The 20567-nt window shown below is 35.5% G+C and overlaps 1 pseudogene; it reads left to right on the top strand.

The window, feature by feature from the left end:
* The first annotated feature begins 322 nt into the window (after positions 1-322).
* LOC110703710 lies at positions 323-20494 on the top strand (annotated as a pseudogene).
* Positions 20495-20567: the final 73 nt, after the last annotated feature.

Below are 20567 nucleotides of genomic sequence, written 5' to 3'. Positions count from 1 at the left end.
AATTTCCAAAAATTGTTTGGTTGGATGTAGGAATTTCCATTTCCCATGGGAAGTTCCACTTACCTAGGGGGACTAGGTAAGTTAATTCCTTCATTTTGTGGGAAGTGAAACTTCCTAAAAAAAAATCCCAATTTCTACATTATTATCGACCAAACAAGCATGCATAAATTCATTTCCAAAAAAATTAATTTTCAATGAATTTGTTTGTCAACAAAACAAATCCTCACTTGTAAGCCGTCACATCAAATGACAATTTCATACCAAAGAAAATTCAACAAAATATTTAAATAGTACAGTATAATAGTATATTCATATTCAATAAAACAAATCTCTAGTACGGAATAAAATAACCAACCCTTTGTTTATAGTGTTCCCACTTTTCCCATATTTTTCTTTTCCAAATCTCCTTTATCAACTGTAATTCTACAATTTCCATCAATCAGCTTCTTCCTGCTGAACTGAATTGGAAAAACAATGGATACGCCATTTCTGAAAGGAGAAAGTAGCAGTCGCACGCCCGCGTTGAATCGGAGGTCAGCAATTACTCGTGGCTCTGTTTATGAAAGGGCTGCTGCTCTTGTTGATCTGGTACTTCTTTTTCCTTATTTATTCATTTTTGATTGTTCTTGATTTAATTTAATTACTTGGATTTTAGATTTGAGTAGTTCAACGAGCAGTATTGTTTCCAATTGCAGAGATGATTTGCACAGTAACAATGTAGGTCTGTTGTTTCGTTGTTTGATGGGGTGATTAACTTCTCTCCGGGGTTTATTCGGATGATGATTTCTCTGAGATTGAATTGAATTCAATTATATTTTTGATTTATAAAGTTCCACAAAGCCTCAAAGGTAGTTATGTAGCTGAGTAGTCGCGGTAAAACTTTACCAACTAAGCTAATTATTAGCATCAGTTTTTCCAAGATTGAATCCAAGTATATTTTTGACCTATAGAGTGACACAAAGGTAGTTATGTAGCTGAGTAGTCGCGGAAAAACTTTACCAACTAAGCTAGTTAGCAATTAGCATCACTTTTTCAGAGATTGAATCAAAGTATATTTTTGATCTATAAAGTGACACAAAGGTAGTTACGTAGCTGAGTAGTCACGGTAAAACTTGTAGGAATTATGACTAATAGCAGCTAATATTAGAGCAAACTTATCTGATTTAATGTCGTGGCGTGACATAACATCACTGCCCTAAAGTCGAATTTGCCCCGTACTTGTACACATGAACTCATAGCAATCGACCTCCAGGGTTACACGACTCTAACTCTCCGGTGTACTACGAAGAGCTAGATTGAGAACACAATGATCAATGCCCAAAACAAGAAACTATTTTGTGTAACATTTTTTGGAGTAAAGAAAAGAAGTATATCCTTTTTTGTGTATACAAATGAAGTGCAAAGGCTTGGTTTATATAGTAGTAGTCCACTCCAACCACAAAAGGAAGGCAATTAAGTTTTCTATAAACATGATGTGCATAACGTACTTGGACACATGATTAGTCAAAGGAGAATTTTAATTCCCTATAATCAAGTCATCACCACTAATCAATCAAGAGAATTCAATTTATCCTTTCAATCAAGATGCAAACGGCTAGGATAAATAAGGAAGTATTAGTGTAATATGGCACAAAGAAATATTGGTATGGGAAAAAGTCAACCGATTAATATCACTCAATTAAGGCAAATTTTGTGATTGATCTTTCTAGAAAATGTACCTAGACTTGGAGTTTTACTAAGGGGAAACACTTAGAAAATCCAACAAAACTTTACCATTTAAACTAGTTAGCATCACTTTGTCTGTGATTATAAGAAGGCCAAGTGTTAGATTATGATTTTTGACTATCTAAGGCCCAATTATATTTATGTGGTATGGTCTTTTAAGTTGAAATAAGATCTGGCTAACGAATCGAGATGGATTAAGATGATGTCTAGTTTTAGGTATGATAAGATAACTTAAATTCAGTTGGAAAAAAGCCTAGTATGGGACTGAATTACATCATAATTAAAGTTGCTTCACTTAAGTTTAGATCAAATTTAATAAGTTTCATACTTCCTCCGTTTTTTTTTATACTTGCAACAGTTTGACTTTTACATTATTCATTTGCTTCTTTTTGACTAGCAGTGATGATTTATAGCTAAGACAAAATATAATCATATGAGTTCTTGTTAGATTCGTGTTGATTTATACTATTTTAATATCAAATGTTTATAATTTTTACATACTGGTAAAACGATTAAAATAATACATCGGCAAGCGTGAAAATAAAAGTGTTGCAAGTAAAAAAAAAGCATAAGTTATGATCTTCAAGTCAAGAGAATGGGCCTAAAGGGTAGATTATGCTCAAATATTGTGTATGTGTGGGCGAGTATTTGATATAGTGAAGTTTTTAACTATTTCCAATTAAAAATAATAAGCCATGGTGTCAATGCCTAATTCCCCCTTCGATCCTAAATTCTTCCCATTTAACCGTACATGTTTGTTAATACATTAGTTTGACTAAATAATTGTATATTAATAAAAAAGTAATAGTTGGATATTAATAAACTACTCAATAAGACGAATCAAATAAAATCCAACATGATTATGTTATGTTTTATATATTGAGAATAATTTAGAAAATTTTCTCGGCTTATGTATATTGCTAAGGTTTCAAATACGAAGAACAAAATGATAAGAGGGATTAGTTGACTTTCATATTTTTTGTCCAATAAGGAAAAAATTATGTGAAACGTAGTTGCATATTTTTTATTATTTTTTTTAAAAAAAATAAAAATTGTTTAGGAATCAAATCAATAGCTCAAAATAATGTAATTTCTACAAAGAATTTGGGGTATCAATACAAGATGTCTATAATGCTCACATGTTTTCTATAAATGTTGTAAGGTTAGCTATTTGTGTAAATTATTCACAGAAATACATTTATAAACTTTAATATGGAGATTGTTTTATTTTGAAACACTAAGCATAGATACACTACACTTTATTGGATTGTGGTTAGGTTTTCACTTTTCATTTCAAAGATTACTAGGACAATTCCAACAATATTCATATACTTGTAGAATTATAGTGTATTAAGAGAGAAGATTTTAAGATTCATCTTTAAAAATATTTTTTGATGGTGTCTTTTCGTTAAATTCCATGTGTTATTGTATAACTTATGGTCTAATTTTGCTACAAAAGTTAATTGCATCCTATTATTTTCAAATAAAGCTGAATTTTCTATTACATTAATGTCAAAATTTCACTATTGAATTACATACTTCCTTTTATTTTTAGTTTTTTATTTTTTTTATACTCAACACAATTATTTCATGCCTACTGGGACATATTTCCTATTAGCAATGTGTAAAATTTTGATATTATGAAACTATATATTAAGACAAATCTCTGTTTTAAAAATATTTGTATCACTTTGACCACATTTGTCGAGACATAAATTTGACCATTAATATCTTTAATTTGTCTATTAGTAAACTTTGTAAGAAAAAAATTAAATTATGAAGATAGAAATTTTAACTAATCCAATGATATATTACTAATCTTTTTTCATTCTATGATAGTAAAAAAATTAAGTCAAAGAGAGTGTGTATATTGTATAAGTCAAAGTCATGCAAATATTAAAAAACGGAGTGAGTAAATCATCAAAGATAGTCCTTAGCATATGTGAATAGTACTGAAGTCAAAGTGTTCCAAGTATAACAAAAAAAGGAAGAAGTATGAAGTTACAAATTCGGAAAGTCTGGCCTGCTCAAATGAAGAGCAGTGATTGGGTTATTTTGTGATTATAGTGTGCTTGTAAGTTTGAGGAAAATTTTATAGGATGGCTATCAGACCACTGTTGTAATACAGGCTTAGAATATTAGGCATTTGAAAAGTGGCTTATAAAGAAGATGAACTCAATAGAGATGCATCATGCATCGAGATGGACGTGTGGCAACATTATAATGGATAAAATTAGGAATTTAATTTTTGGAGGAATTTGTAGATAGGGGAGAAGCCTTTATGTTAATTTGGGCGGTTAGACGCGCCGTTGAGGAAGGTAAAGGGAATGGATGGTGAGAATTTTATAAGAAGTCAAGGGAAGCCTAAGAGGCTTAAATGACTTAGATGGAGGGAATTTTAAACAACTTAAAGATAACAACCTTGCTAGAGACTCTAGTGTAAGTTACAAAAGAAAGGAGGAAATACATTTTTTTAGATAACCAGAATATATACATTCTTAGTTCATGTAACTTATCCAACCTTTTTGGAATAAGACATTGGTGTAGTTGTACTCTGGCACCAAAATACTTCTTCATTAGTACCTACAAATTCAATTCACTCTGGCATCCCAAAATGATGGATTAATTGTAACGATCTTTTGTTTATAAAAAAAAAAAAAATTTCAATTTGTTTCTTTGAGAACAAAAAAAAAAAAGTCGGATAATAAGAGTAATTGATACTTAATATTTGTAGTGCAGAGTGATGGGTTATTACTTCTCATAGATCTATTTGTGAGATAATTTTTTTTTTGTTGGTTCATTCTTGTTCTCCCATCTTAGGTAGAAGGATTTATCATCCTCAGTAGATATATGTGTACCATTTCTGTTTTCCATGGAATTTTCCTACCTTAAAAATTGGGCTCTGGATATGGTTTCCATTTCACATATCAATAAATTTATCTGTCTATTAACGAATTGTGACAAATTCTGCAGTTTAACTTTTTTTTTTTTTTAAATGTCATCTGATATTGCTAAATTTGCAGGCAGAAGATGGTGTTGGTCTACCAGAGGAGATTCTAGATGATTCAAACTTTGAAAATTTAGCAAAGTTGTATTTTGTTTACACTCGCTTCGATTTTCTTTGGACGCTCAATTATTTCGCATTGATAGTCTTAAATTTTATTGAGGTGACTAATTATTTACTTTAATCTCATCTATATTGTTTTCAGTGTTTTTAATATATGATCAGTAGGGAATAACTTAATAAATAAAAATGCTGTGACTGGTGAGGATTTTCACTTCTGAAATCTGGCTTTTCTTGGCTCAAAACCTTTGCAGAGACCTTTATGGTGCGGGAGATACAGTGAACATTCTTGTAATGATAGGGATTATTTTTTCCTTGGTCAACTGCCTTACTTAACTGGCGTTGAATCTCTTATAATTGAGGTATGAATTTCATTTTGACCCATGTTGCTTAAATTGAGGACTTTAACATCTCAAAGTTTTTGAAATCTTTTTGGAACTTCTATCATTTTGCAGGTTATAACTTTAGTATTGCTACTAGTTCACATATTATTTCCAATTGTATATGAAGGTCCACTTATCTATTGGAAGAAGTCTCTAAATAAGTTACAGGTACTTTTGCTTCACTGTCATTTCCAATCTTTTGTCGATTTTGCTTCTCTCCTCTTTCAGTTTTTCTCGAGTAAGATTGAGTCCTATTTATGACTAATCAATATTGTCATTTAGAGATTTTAGGTTCCCCCCCCCCCCCCCCCCCTTTTTTTTTTCTTTTCAATTAATACTGCGTATATTTATTGTTTAAATAAATGGAGCTCCTATTACAGCATCAATTACATCAACACATACAATGGTTACCATCGTACGATAAGCGAACTTACCAAAATCCTTATTCATCAAAACATCATCTAGAAATACCCACTTCATCCTGTCTTTTATATATTACCAACACAGTTGTAAGGTGATAAATTGGTAGTAATCCCTTACTTTGACAGATCTTTTTTAAGTAGAGGACAATAAAATTTGAACTCATGTTTGACCAATAACTGAAAATCATGAAACTCCACCAGAAAAGCCAGCAATTTAATAGCTGAAATCCATTTGTAGCTGAACACGATTCAGCTGCTTAAGTAGTATCTATGTCAAAAGTCTCCTATCAGCGGAATCACCTTTCTTATTTATCAGCTTAATACTTTGGGATTGATACACTATGGGTTTTAGTATCTATGTTATGTGCACCTCAAAATCCATATTTTTTCTATGGAGCTCAAAAACATGTTTGTGGCCTTCTCCAGGCTTATATGGTATCCTCCACAAATAAAGGGTTTCATCAATATCTACCCTAATTTGGCTCTGGCTTAATTTAAAGGAATGTTTTACGACTTCATGAACTGAGACTGCATTCTTTTATTTGATTTTTGTAATTTTTTATAATTCTTTCAGGTCATATTCCTTATTGTATTGGCGGCTGATGTGCTGATATTTGGGCTCTATCTATCACCTTTGGCTTTCAACTTTCTTCCTTTCAGGATTGCTCCTTATATACGAGTCTTTTTTTTCATTCTTTATATCAGGTATTACTTGTGTTGCTTATTCTAATTTCCTTAAATTATCATTACAACATAATTCTGTACGACTGTTATGCTCACAAATGTAATGCACTTGAAATTGGTTCTTGTAGCTTCTTGTTATGGTGTGTATGAATTTCATTGGTTACTTTTGGTTGAAATTGCTACATTGTGAGATAATTGTAACATCTTGTTGGCCAAAATTTGATATATAGTATGATTTGAGCAAAGGGGGTCCTTATCTATACTATTAAACAACTTTTTGCAAAATTATTTACTTTCAAACAGGCATAGTAAAGGGGAAACAAGTGCTTTCCTTTAACACTTGTTGTAGGATGTTTGGTCATTTTGCTCCATCGAGGTCCTACCTATATTTTGTGTCCACACTGTGTTTGGCCGCGTTGACACAAGTAAGGCTAGATTAAGTGACAAGTCCGAGGCGATCTCTATCTTTGCGATAGCATTTCTTGCCGATTTACGACTGCTCTACCGGATTTTTCTTCTACTCATGGCGAAAGAGATCGCTAATAATTATGCTTAACTACGCATTCGAGAGGAGGAAGAGAAATCTATTGACCTTGGAGCTATAAACCCTAGTGATGAGGACAATAAATTCTCTTTGATGCTCGTCAGAAGATTACTTACAGACTATGACAAGTGTCTCGTCCCAATCATAGGTCCCAATCATAGTCTGGTAATTAGGGTTCTAAGCCCTAATTTGTATATGTTCTAATTCTTCCATTGGCGTGATCATAGGCGGATCCAAGGGGGGGCCTACCCGGGCCTTGGCCCCCCCAATGCCCAGATTTTGATATTATATAAATAAAATAGCTTGTATAAATATTCAAGTTTTATAGTAGGCTTAGTTGGTTAGTTACTTGTTGCATTGATTAGGAAGGTTAAGGGTTCAATTCTCCTTGTTTGCACATTTCTTTGTTTATTTGATTTTTTTTTTTTTTTTTTTTCGTGTAGGCTTCTTAAACTCATATCTCTCTGTGGCTTTATTATTTGCAATGCTTTATAACTTCGGCCCGGTCTATAAAAAATTTCTGGATCCGCCCTTGGGCTTGATATGGACTAGGTGCTGAAAGGCCAACCGTGGTGCTTTGACAATCAATTGGCAATTTTGAAAGAAGTGGATGGAGATGAACAGCCGGATCAAGTGACCCTTACTCACCTTTTTGGATTCGAATTAAGAACCTCTCTTTTAATTGCCGTTTAGATGCCTATTTAGGGTAAAAATACCCCAACACCTGGTCCAATCCCATAGTGACACGTGGCCCAGGTAAAGGGCAACACGTGTCCCTATAGGAAGATGACACGTGTCAAGAAACATAAAGAGCGCCTAAAATGAGAGCAAAGGGCCTCCAAACATCAGGAGGCCCAAATCCCGAGAGAGCCGCAAAAACGACGCCCCTATTTGGACATGTGCCTTCTCCTGATTGCGCCGCCAATCAGAGCACGGAATTCTAGGGCACTACCCCTAAAGGAGCACACTTTCCTACCCCTATAAATACCCCAATCATTTATAATGGGAGGGGTGGATTGGGACATCATTCTAAGAGCATTCAAAGCTCAACTTCTCTCTACATTTATTTCGCTTTCCGATCACTAACTTGATCGTCGGAGACGAAATTTCCGTATACCGCAATATTCGTTATTTTGCAGGCGTCGAAGACCGTCCGGCTATATTCACGACCAGTATTCCGAGGGATTCCAAAAAGCCCCGAAACAATGCCCTTGTTCGTGCTCTAACCGAAGGTTTTGGAGATGTTTTGGAGATTGAGGAGGATTCCTTAGATATCGAAAGGTATTGAAGGGTCAAAATCATGCTTGATGTTGCTATGCCTCTTATTTCAGATGATACGAGATAAAAAGGGGAGGGATTTGCGAGTGGATTTTGCTTATGAACATCTTCCTTTTTTTGTTTTGATTGTGGAATTATGGGTCGTTAATTATGGTTCATTCACCACAGGAAGAGAAGGATAAGTTTGGTTGGTGATTGGCTCTCAAAGTTACTCCTAGGAAGGGAAGGGCAAAGGAATTAGAGGAGGTGGAGAACTTGAAGGCCAAAAAGAGTATTGTATTTGTTACTAAGCCGAGGAGGAGGATCTCGTGGGTAGAAAGCAGAGTGCTTCCGATCAGAATCTTGAAGTGGCTTGTGTGGAACAATCGGACTTGTTTTATTGCCCCCTTCGAATAAGGACAAAGCTACCATTATCTTAGAGTTGACCCCCACTCTTTATGCTGAGAATAAAGAACACTCTTTTCCCAAAGTACTCCCCCCACCAGTTTTATCTTTGAGGGCAGAATGCTCATGAGGATTTTTGTCCTAAGGCTTTGAAAAATCAAAAATACAAGAAAATTGAAAGAGGCAGTTTCCAAAAGAATGAGGTGAGTTTGACCACTGTTCATAAAAAATGTGGCATAGATATGGTAGATTGTGTGAGTTCAAAAGACGTGGGAAAACGCACTAGACTCATTTTGTCTGACATAATTGACATAATGGACACTATTGACATAATGGACACTGACATTTCGCCGGAGGACCAACCCCACCAATATCAATGAGTATCTTATGTTGGAACTGCCGAGGGACCTTGGCAATTCATCAGCTCCGTAGACGGAGCAATTCTTTTGCGCCCCGACATTATCTTCTTGTCGGAAACTATGATAAAAAAGAAGAGAGAGGAGGATTTGAAGGAGAGGCTAGGCTTTGTTCATGCTTTTGGTGTGGCAAGTGGAGGGAAGGCAGGAGGTTTATGTTTATATTGGAGAAAAAATGTTAACTTTACTTTGATTTCTTATTCCCAAAATCTTATTTGTGGTGATGTTGTGAACGGTGATATTAAATGGCGTTTTGTAGGGGTGTATGTGTGGCCGAAGGAGGAAGATAAACACAAAACTTGGAGGTTGATGCGACATTTGTGTGAGGATGTCGATGTGCTTATGTTGTTTGGCGGAGATTTTAATGAGATACTTTACTATGATGAGGAGGGAGGGGTTGATCGAATTAGAAGGGAGGTGCCGCATTTCTGGGATGCTGTAGATGATTGTGTCTCTTGAATTTGGGTTTTGTAGGCAGCAGGTTCACTTGGGAGAGAGTCCACTCTCTTGACACTTGTGTTCGTGAACGCCTTGACCGGCTCTTGGTTAGCAGCTCTTGGACTGATTTGTTTCCTCAGGCTACGGTTGAGCATCTAGTATGATATAGATCAGATCTCTATGTCAAGAAGGAGAAGTGCGAAGTGGAAGGAGCCAAAGTTTGAGCCGAGTTTGCTATTGGGTGACTCTTGTGGGGAGTCAACTATGGGGGAAATTAGTGCTGTTTGGCGGGGTCTTATCCCTGGAATGCAAAAAAAATTCCTCGCGGGATCTCAGAAGATAGTTGTAGGGAGTGCGCTAGACTTGAACAAGTGTTGGATGAGTTGCATAAAAAAATGAAGCATTCCGGTGTATGAGAAGTCGTGTGTCGGAGGTTCGAGATAAAGATAAGAACACCAAATATTTCCATCATAAAGCTTCTCAAAGAAAGAAGAGAAATCACATTGATGGGCTTTTTGATTCGGGTAGGAATTGGTGAACTGATGAGGTTCAGATTGAAGATATCATTTCCAGCAACTTAGATAATCCGTCTGTGGAAGTTCTTCGCAACGTGAGCCTTGTTATTTCTCATGATATCAATGTTGAGGTGCTTAAACCTTTTACAAGAGATGAGATTCTCTGTGTGCTCAAGCAAATGCATCCCGATGATATGCAATTTTCTACCAACGCTTTTGGCATATCATCGGTGATGAGGCGACATTATTTGTGAGCAATATCTTAAATGGCGCTGCTTCCTCCCGATGTGTTAACAATACAAATATTGTTTTGATCCCGAAAGTTCAAACCCCTACTATTACCTCTGAATTTAGACACATTGCCCTTTGTAATGTACTTTATAAGCTAGTTTCAAAAACTGTTGTCATGAGATTGAAAAATGTGCTTCCTCATCGCTGATAATGCTCTTGTTGCCATTGAGTTATTTCATACGCTTAAAGAACAGATTAAGGGGAGGAAGGGTATTATTGCTATGAAGCTTGACATGAGTAAGACATATGATAGGATTGAATGGGGTTTCTTGCGTAAAATGCTCCTTACTATGGGCCTTGATGGACGCTGGTTGAACTTGATCATGGACTGTGATTCTACTGTCTTATACTCTTTTGTTATTAATGGAGGAGTTTGTGGGTCGGTGACTCACGACAAGGGATCCTCTTTCCCTGTATCTTTTTATTTTGGTAGCTGATGTTTTCTCTAGAATGTTGCATAATAAAGTCCGGTATCGATAAATTCATGGGGCTAAAGCTAGCCGCAATAGACTAGAAACTTCTCATCTCTTATTTGCAGACGACATTCACCTCTTTACAAAGGCAAATCAACAGAAATGCTCAATTATCGTTGATTTTCTCAACTAGTATAAAGTAGCATTCGGACAGAAAATTTAACTATGAAAAATCAGAGGTGCCGTTTAGTACAGGGGTTAATTCTGAGCAAAATGAAGAGATTTGAATCTTCTGGGTATGCGGCCGGCCGACAAACATGAGAAATATCTTGGGAATTCGACGATTGTGGGTAGGTCGAAAAAATTGGTCTGTAGCCTTAGTTGATAGAATTTGGAAAAAGCTTTGTGGGTGAAAGGAATTTTTTTATTTTTATTTTTTTATCTCGGCAGGAAAGGAAGTACTCCTTAAATCGGACATTCAAGCAAATTCGACGTATTTGATGGGTGTCTATAAACTGCCGAGTCAGTTATTCAAAGAATACATGCAGCTTTGGCAAGATTTTGGTGGGGTTCACGAGAATTGCAACGCAAAATTCATTGGAAAAGGTAGGAGGTAATATGTTCCCCGAAGTGTTTAGGGGGGATGGGGTTTCGTGACCTCGTTGATTTTAATGATGCGTTGCTTTGACGACAATGTTGGCGCTTGATTAAGGCCCCTGAGTCTTTGCTTGGAATGGTGATGAAGGTGAAGTATTTTCCGAATTGTAATGTACTTGATGCTTCTCTAGGCTACTCTTGTAGTTTCTCCTGGAAAAGCATATGGAGCTCAAAGGCTTTAATTGAAGAAGGGATGCTTTGAGGGTTAAATTTGGTGACAAAATCAACATTTGGCATGATCTTTGGCTAGTTAAAGGTGGAAGCTGGTTTGTTAGCGCGACAGAGTGGAAGAGCTTGATTCAGTTCTGGACTTAATTGATGTGGAGAGAATAGAGTGGAATCGTGATTTAATTGAAGAGAATTTTAGTGAATAGCGATGTTCATGCCATTCTTGCCATTCCCCTTAGCTCTAATGGACAATCAGATGAACTCACATGGGCATTTGCAAATGATGGATGCTACAATGTCAAAACAGCTTATCTCCTATGCAAAGGATGTAATCTGGACGATTTTCATCAGCATGGGTTGATATTTGGAAGAGTGATGTGAGCCCTAAGGTTCGTCATTTTTTTCTGGCGCCTTTGTACGGGGACGTTACTAGTGTGAGAGTTGCTCAAATGAAGGATGCTATTTTTAGTTGCGGAAGAGTGCGGGAGCTGTGGCTGCTTGGCTATGGTGTATTGGAGGGACTCTGATTTGATGTGTGATCTCATAGTTAGCTGGAAGCCTGGAACTCTATTAAGCCTAAAGTAAAGCAAAGAGGAATGGTTCTGGGTGCACTGGAGAGAGCGAAATTTAAATGTGTTCAAAGATAATACTACCCCAAATGCTAAGATTATTGAACGTATATTTCGACTAGTGGAAAAGCACGGGAAATATACAGCAAGCATCTACAAGAGTACCTTCCCCCGCTGAAGAAGTGGTGCGCTCCCCCTGTAGGTACTATTGAAATTAATGCGGATGCGTCGCTGCAGGTGGAAGGATGGGTGGGTCTTGGGATCGTAGCTAGAAACCATGAGGGCAGTGTTCTGGTCACGAAACAGGGCCTTCTGGTCCTCTGAAATTGCCGAGGTTAAAGCTGTCTCCATGGCTCTGCATCTTGGAGAATGTAATTCCTGAGTCGGACTGCTAACTGCTGATTAATCGTCTCTCAAAGGGCAATATATTCCTTTTGACCTGGACACAGTCTTAGGAGATATCCTAGCTTTGAGTTCTTGCCTTAATTATGTTTGTTGGTCTCATGTTAAAAGGGAGGACAATTTTGTAGCCCACCATGTCGCTAAGCTAGTTCCGTTTGGAGTCGAACAGATTTGGGAGAATCATTGCCCCCAAGAAATCGCTCCTTATCTTCTTATGGATTCCCTATCTATATAATGCTAGCTCCGGCTTTTTCTCAAAAAAAAAAAAAAAAAAAAAAAAAAAGTTACAAGTCTAAGCATCACAGAAGAAAACGATAAAGGACACCTAGGAAACCTCTATATTTTTTTGTCCAAGCGTTATCACTTTCTTGGAGTCAATTGGCCCTTGATAAAGGAGTAGTAAATACGAGATTAAACTTTACATTGGGACATCTTATACACAACTGCCTATTTATTTATTTTTGAATAAAAAACCCTAAAGGAAGATTAGGCAATAGTGGTAGAGTTAGAGATTACCGTCTTCTTTAATTAAGCTTATTTTTGGTTGTGAATCTTCTATACAATTTTAATATGGATTCATATTACTTTCTTACTAGAGCTTGATATGTTCTAGATTTAAATCAAATACATGAAACATGGATTACTCTTTGCTTTGATGATAAGTATTTCTTTTATTATTTATTTTTAGTAGTGCATGAGCAAAAACCTGACTTTTGGTTTAGGTGATGAAGCAAAATTTTATAATTTATGTAAAACACACTTAAATCATTTTTACATTTTGACAACGATTATATACTACTTCTATTTCATAATTTTCTTAATATATCTACTTTATTGTATATTTGGCAAATCCCTTTCACCATTTTAACCCCTTACCCCAAAATATCTACACCTTTCTACTCACTTTCTCTTATTTTATCCAACTTTTTTTTTCTTACACCCATCCACTTTATTACTCCTTTACTTCAATTTTCCTTTTTCTTGCACTCATCCACCTTTTTACTCTCTCTCTCCTAAGCCTTAATTCTTGTGCAAACAGTAAATGTTAAGAACATTACGAAACATAAGTATTACTAATTATAAAAAAGTTTCTTGTTACATAATTACTCTTATTTGAATAACAGACGTCGAGATGTATCTAACAAGACCCTACATGAGTATGTTTTTCAAGGATAAATCACAGAAAGAAGTCAAGTAACTTCTGTGAATAATGTCGAAAGTCAAAATGTGTTGACAAAAAACAAGTGGAGGAAGTAATTTTAATTAATAGTGTGTTTAGTAGTGTTGTCCTTGCATGTAAACCAAAGGATAAATAATGTGTTGCTTTGTAACTGCAATGTTACAGTGACGTTTTGTTATAATGAGAGTCAAAATTCTATTCTCTAAATTCTGTTTTTTTGTTTGTAGGGAATTAAGAAGAAGTGTTGTCGTTCTAAGTTGGGATGCTTCCTACATATCTCAATGTCTGGGTTAGTAATCCAACATCTGGCAAAATCTGCTTGTTTTTATTAACCAATTGTTTTTTATATGATCCTAAATCATGTATGCCTAAAAGTACTATTGCAGGTATCTTCTAGGTTACCCATCTGCTAATTCTTTTGAATGCCTTGTATTAAATCCTCATCACCTCTAAATTTGTTAATCTTTCATTTAATGGTAATATCAATTAATGCAGGCACTCACACTTGTGTTTCTCTTGTTCTCAAGCTGGATAGCTTATGTTATGTTTGAAGATACTCAACAGGGGGCTGAAGTTTTTACGTCATATGGTACTACATTGTATCAAATGTTCATTTCTATTCACAACTTCCAACAGTCCTGATGTTTGGATTCCTGCATACAAGTAAGATTGACTTCTCAGAATGGTTTACATTTTTATAATCTGATATCTTGTAATAACTAGTAACTCTCTAGAATGCCGCTCTTTTTTCTGGTGTAATGTTTATAAGTTCATTAGCACTCATCCTCTAGCATACAACCCAACTTGTTAAAACAAAGTATTGATTTGTAAACTTTAGATCTTGTTTTTGGGTTTTCCGACCAGCAACTAATAACAATTTGTGAAATGCTAGGGCTTTTAATCCTATTTTGATGGTGATGATTTTTTGTATGCAAGTCTAAAGATGAGAAAAAACAATTTACAGTATGGAAATAAATGGGTGCCTCGTATCTAGTAGGTGCGTGGTTTGCCTTTTTCATTGGTTTGAATTTTGTGCCTAGGCTCTAGGGATCTTTTGTGCCTTGGTGCATCTTGCACCTTTTGAATCTAAGGCTCCAATAGCAATAAGAAAAAAGAAGAGAGAGTTTAGAAAGATCATGATGGTTTGAGGGGCTTTTAACTTCATTCTGTTTTTGTTAGAACTTTATCTTTAATATAAAATATTTTCAGTATCTCTTTAAACAACATTGCATTTAGATGAGATTCTAATTTTTTAAGTCTTGAGCGAGCCCTTAAGATCTGTAGTTAATCCATGAATTATTACTAATTTGATTAGGGAAAAGAAGAACAAGTGTCATGAAAAAATATATGTTCCTCCAAGGCTCAGATATTTTTTCCAGCTTTAGAGTTAGCTTAGTGGTTTTAGAAATATATGAATTTATCTCTGCTTCACTCATCCATGGTTCCCAATGAGTCCTCATGCTTGATGTTATTAGTCTTTCGAGAAAAACATACCTTTGTGCAAAGGATTATATTGATTTGATGTCAACAGGTAATTTAAATTTTAACTATAAATTAATTGAATCGGTAAAGAAAAATGACAAAGGGAAAAGCATATGAGCATTAGTGTAGTTTCTTATATTATAGAATTTTTAAAAGCTGGTTATGTAATATTTTCATGTTGGTTTGTGGTGATTGGTTCATATTCTTCCTGTTTCTAGCCTTGCAGTAAGGTCATCAAGAATTTTGATTACATTAATTTCCCTTTTTGTATATTTATTTTTAATTTTTTTATATTTAGCATCTATGATCATATCTCTTTTGTTGCATTTTATTGTATTTTCTACCTCAGGGCTTCACGTTGGTATTCCCTGTTCTTTGTTTATACATCTTACTGGGTGTCTACTTCGTCACAAACTTGATTCTTGCCGTTGTGTACGACAGCTTTAAAAGTGAGGTGTGTTGACCCGCTTTATAATTATAGCTATTATCTTATTTATTTATTTGATTATCATACCATGCTTCACAATGTCGTGAAATAATTGGTTTTGCAGCTTGCCAAACAAGTTTCTGAGATGGACAGTATGAGGAAAAATATACTGCTTAAAGCCTTTCGTTTGATGGATAGATATGTAAGTGTAATACCTGTATTTTTTCTCCATTATAATGTGCTGGAAGACTTGACAAATATCATTTTCAATTTTGGATGGGAGTGGGGGATTCGTTTCATGGGTAGATCCGTTTTTCTACCCAGGATCCAGATTCGACCAGGATCTGGAAAATGGAGATCCAGATCCAGAGCTGACGGGGTCCACCTGATTCGGGTCTTAAATGGGTCTTGCACATTTTGCCTAATTTTTTACGACTAATATAATGTTCAAGTAAAAAAAAAATGCATTTCAAGGTTCCGTCAAGGATAATTATAAGTTATACAACTAATCCAAAAGTATAAAACAACTAACTTATACACTTGTTTTGAAAAAATAACATTAATAGCAATGAAACAAGTACAAATGAGCAAACGAAAAAATGTTGATGGTTAGACTTAGACCCATTACAAACAATAATGTTCAAGTCAAACTTATTTTTTTGGGGAAATAAAAAACGGGTAAACGGATCTGGGTCCAGATATTATTATTAAACCTGACCCAGATCCGTTTTTTTCAACGGACCCGGATCCAACCCGGATCTGTTGGGTTCAAATTCGAAGACCCATATCCGTAAAAAAGGGATCTACGGATCCGGGTCGGGTCCAGATTCACTTTCATCCTTCTCCTCTCCATTACATATGTATAAAGGCTGGTAAGTAGGCCAATCAGCGACCTAATCTATTAGTTTAGTGTTCATGCATCCTTCTCATTTTGTAGTATGTCATAAACTCATGATATCATTTCCACGTTATGTGTTCATGTTACTTATCAGTAGAGCAGTGAGAGATTAGTAATGATTTAAAATAAAGAACAAATATTGGGATGCGCTACATGAAAGAACTCTGGCTAATCCCCTTTATAAAATTTATGATGCTTGCCTTCTTTATAACGTTATTGATCCATTTTGGATGTTTCCATCACGGGCGAAGCTAGCCTTGGTTGTTAAGGGTGCCAGATGATTATAGCAAAGGTCAGACCCATAGAAACTTTAAAAGAAGAAAAAAAATGATTACTTCTCTGCCTTTGATATTTAATGGGGCACTTGGGCCTTTCAAGTGGGGGGGGGGGGGGGTTGGTATGCTTTTGCTCCAACTATGTCTTGCCTCTGGCTTTCCATCTTTCTTTATAGTCCAGACATCACTTTACCTCTTTGCACAAATCCCAACCAGTCTCATGGTCTTGCTCTTTTAATTATATCACCATATACTATATGTCAAATAAAGCAAGCATAGATAGATGTAACTTCCTGATTTACGAAGGCGTTACTTGTTAGGTGCTGCTTTTTCAGTGAAAAATTTCCTGAAAAATAAACTAGAGTACAATGCTAGATTCAGCAAGAGTAATGTTACAGCATTATTCCTTTTAATATACACAAGGGGGTGGATTGCATGATAAATTGTTGGGGCTGATCTACCACTTTTAAATTACTCAGCAATTGCTAGAAGCAAAGAAGTTATGTGTATCTCTCTCATAACCTTCCGTCAGCGATTTTACATCTTTCATGTTACTATTTTTCCCTAAATCATTAGCTTATTATTGACGTGTAATTCTAAAGCATCTTCTCTAATCTTTGCAGAATCTTGGATTCCTTAATCAAGAGCAATGTCTTTGTCTATTTGAAGAATTGAACAAATATAGGTATATCTTTTAACCCTTTAGAATTATTTTTTTCTTCTTCTTTCCTTTGTGATTTGTACCTTGGGTGGTGGACTGGTGGTTATGCTTTAGTCTTGCTTGGGAATATCACTAGTTGATTCCAATTTGCGTAATTCTATTTTCTAAATGTATTTTGTAGGAAAATTTGACAAAAGTGACCTTTTTAAGTAGACCTTTTGTGAGAACGTTCCTTTTATATATAAAAAAGTGGCAAATTAGGGCTTTAAATGGTTATTTTTTTTGTTTAGATTTTGTGGAAGGGGACCTTTAGCCAGATTTTGAGCATTAACTTGGTTTTTCTGGTGTTGACCCTCACGTGTGCAGCACATAACTTGAATTTTGCCTGAATTCTTGCCCGTTTTCCTCCCTAACTATCATGCCAAGCAATCCACCATCATCTACCACCATTCTATCACCATCACGCCACTCTCCCTCCACCATCACCATATCTATCATCTTTCAACATTATCTCTTCCAATTTCTTCCATCCCACCATTAAACCTCGCCTGAACCAAATAAATTCTATTGAATAAATTAAACCCTTCTTTTCTATCATGAGCTACATGAATAATTGTAATGGATTCAATAGTCGACGGAAACTTGATAAAGAATTCGAAGTAAGATAGCAGGAAGCTTTATTAATTTTTATTGAAAATGGCAATGGTTACAATAATAATAGCTTGAGGCTATTAATCTCCAAATAGCCGCTTTAGGAAGCTACTCTCTCTGTTCTCTTCACAAAATTCACATACCCTCCTCCCACCATTCCCTTTCATTATATATTACAAACACTACTCAAAAAGCATCCTAGTCTTAATTGCTATATGTCTTCTACTGAAATCAGAGAATCAGTTTGCTCTTGTGTGTAGCCTTTCCACCAAGTGATTCATTAAACTTCCTCGTCTCCTTCGTCTAACGGCCCTTTCACCCTGCTGCTGACTGTTCTGCTGTTTGTCTCCTTTGCCATAGTGTTTACTCCTTGAATACACTTGAGTAGGTGGCTGTTGACTTGGTGGGTCAAGTAGGTTCATCACAAATATGTGAATAAAAGATTAAAAATCACAATCAGTTGGGGATAAAGGGGTGAGACAATGAGAGAGTTGCGTGGGTGGAAGCTGGGCAGCAGGGGGTCGCTAGTAGATAGCACAATGTGGCTACAATTGTGGGTTTGAAGAGAAGATAGAGGTAGAGTTGAAAGAGAGAGAAAAAATAAGTGAGAGAAGAGAGGAGTCTATGGGCGGTATCTAGCGGGGATGGTGATGGCTTGTAGTAGGTGGGAAGGGGCGATTAGCGGTTTGTTTCAGATGATAAAGAAAGAATGAGATTTGGGGTGTGAGAGTTAAGGCGAGGGAGGAGGAAGTAGGCGTTTTGGTGTGGCAGTGGATGAAAGCTAGTGGTGGGCTAGTTGGCATGGTGGTTGAGGAGGAAAAGGGCAGAAAACAAAGTAAAAATATGTAAACAAGTCAACACTAGTGATTTGTCTACATCCCCTTTACAATAAACTTTTTATTAAAGGTCCTAATTTTCACCTTTTTTTACGAAAGGACATTTTTCAATAAAGAGCTACTTAACAGTTACTTCTAACAAAATTTTCTATTTATAAACACTATCCCTCCCTATGTTACTCAGACTCAAGTACCGACACGGGTACGTGTCCAAGTGTTCGACTCGGCTATTATGTGAGAAAATTATGTGATTTTGATCTAAAACGCAGTGTCTAAATGTCATACTCATGTCTGAATGTCGAGGATCTGACACGGGTACTTGAGGTAAAATGAAGAGTTTGAGTAACATAGCTCTCTCCTATTAGTGTTAAATTTAGAAAAAAATGGGTGTCTTGAGGGAGTGTGGGTAAAAATTCCCAAAGTGGAAAGCTTCAACCAAAAAAAAAATCATAAACTCTTGGGAAACACCCTAATAAGGAATTAAGAATAAAACTTTACAAGTAAAACAGAGATTAATATAGGGCACTCAAAATTTAGGCGCCATGTGCTACATTAAATAAAAAATTGCTATTCAAATGCTAAATGTGAAAGAGGGACAGAAATTAAGGATGGATTAAGTGCTTGGATTTTTATATAAAACCCAATAATAGTTTTGGCCATCTATAGGGAAGAATAACGATCTAAGTGATTGGAAGCTTACGTGGGGCGGATGCATTGTCCCTGGAATGAAAATAGTCAGTTAGAGATAATTGAGATTAGTATCATCAAATGACTTGGAATTTTATTCTATGACTTAATTCCTCATCAGAATATAGAATTGTTGGTCTTTTTCCTTTTCTTTCTTTTTGTTTTGCATTATTCAAAGATATGTACATGTTGATGATTAAAAAAGGATGTAAATCTGTACTTTGATCCCCTAAGCACCGTATTGGAGATTCTGCATCGCGTTTAGTTGTAATCAATCTCAACTTTGCTTATTTCTCTTTCTTCTTGATTTCGTCAGTTTAAGAATTAGGTCCTACTTTTCAGCCCTTTTTTTGATCACGCAGTGTTCTTAGTGAACTGGAGTCAACATACTGTATCTAAGGAATCAGTACACATTACTTTGGCATACATCTTAAGAGTCTTAACCCTTTTTCTTGATTCTGCTGTGTGATAAATCCTGTGTAAATTTGTGCTGTTTTCAGGTCGCTGCCAAAAATATCAAAAGAAGACTTTGAACTGATATTTGAAGAGTTGGATGATAGTCATGATTTTAAGGTTGTTTTTATGGTACTAAATTTTCATTTTAAGTTGCTCTACATGCCATAATAGATATCATTAATAACAGTCGTGATGGAAATTTGTTCTTTACAGTAACTTGTATACTATATTCCTATTCTTGAGCAGATTAATGAAGAAGAATTTGACGATTTATGTCATGCCATTGCAACAAAGTTTGCAAAGGAAGATTGTGTAAGTTTGTTTGACCTTTGGCCAAATTTTAATATTGGATTCTTATATGAGCAACTCACTATTTTTCTGGTCATATGCTATATTACCTTTTCATGCAGCCATCCTGTTTTGAGGCAATTCCGTCAATTTACTACTCTCCTTGCTCTGAAAAGTTGAAGACCTTTATTCGGAGTGATACTTTTGCAAACATTGTTGTTATCATCCTTGTGATAAATTTGATAGCAGTTATCATTGAAACCACGGTAAAAATAATTCCTGAAGCTGAAGCACTTTCATGTCTTTCTGATTTCTTTTTAACTTCCTTTGATTTTTATTGGTGATGCTTTGAGTTTATAATGCATTTATGATG

Source organism: Chenopodium quinoa, unplaced genomic scaffold (genome assembly GCF_001683475.1).
Source record: "Chenopodium quinoa cultivar QQ74 unplaced genomic scaffold, ASM168347v1, whole genome shotgun sequence".
NCBI lineage: Eukaryota > Viridiplantae > Streptophyta > Magnoliopsida > Caryophyllales > Amaranthaceae > Chenopodium > Chenopodium quinoa.
Note: the sequence above shows the minus strand (reverse complement) of the source record. Positions and strands in the feature narration are given on the sequence as shown.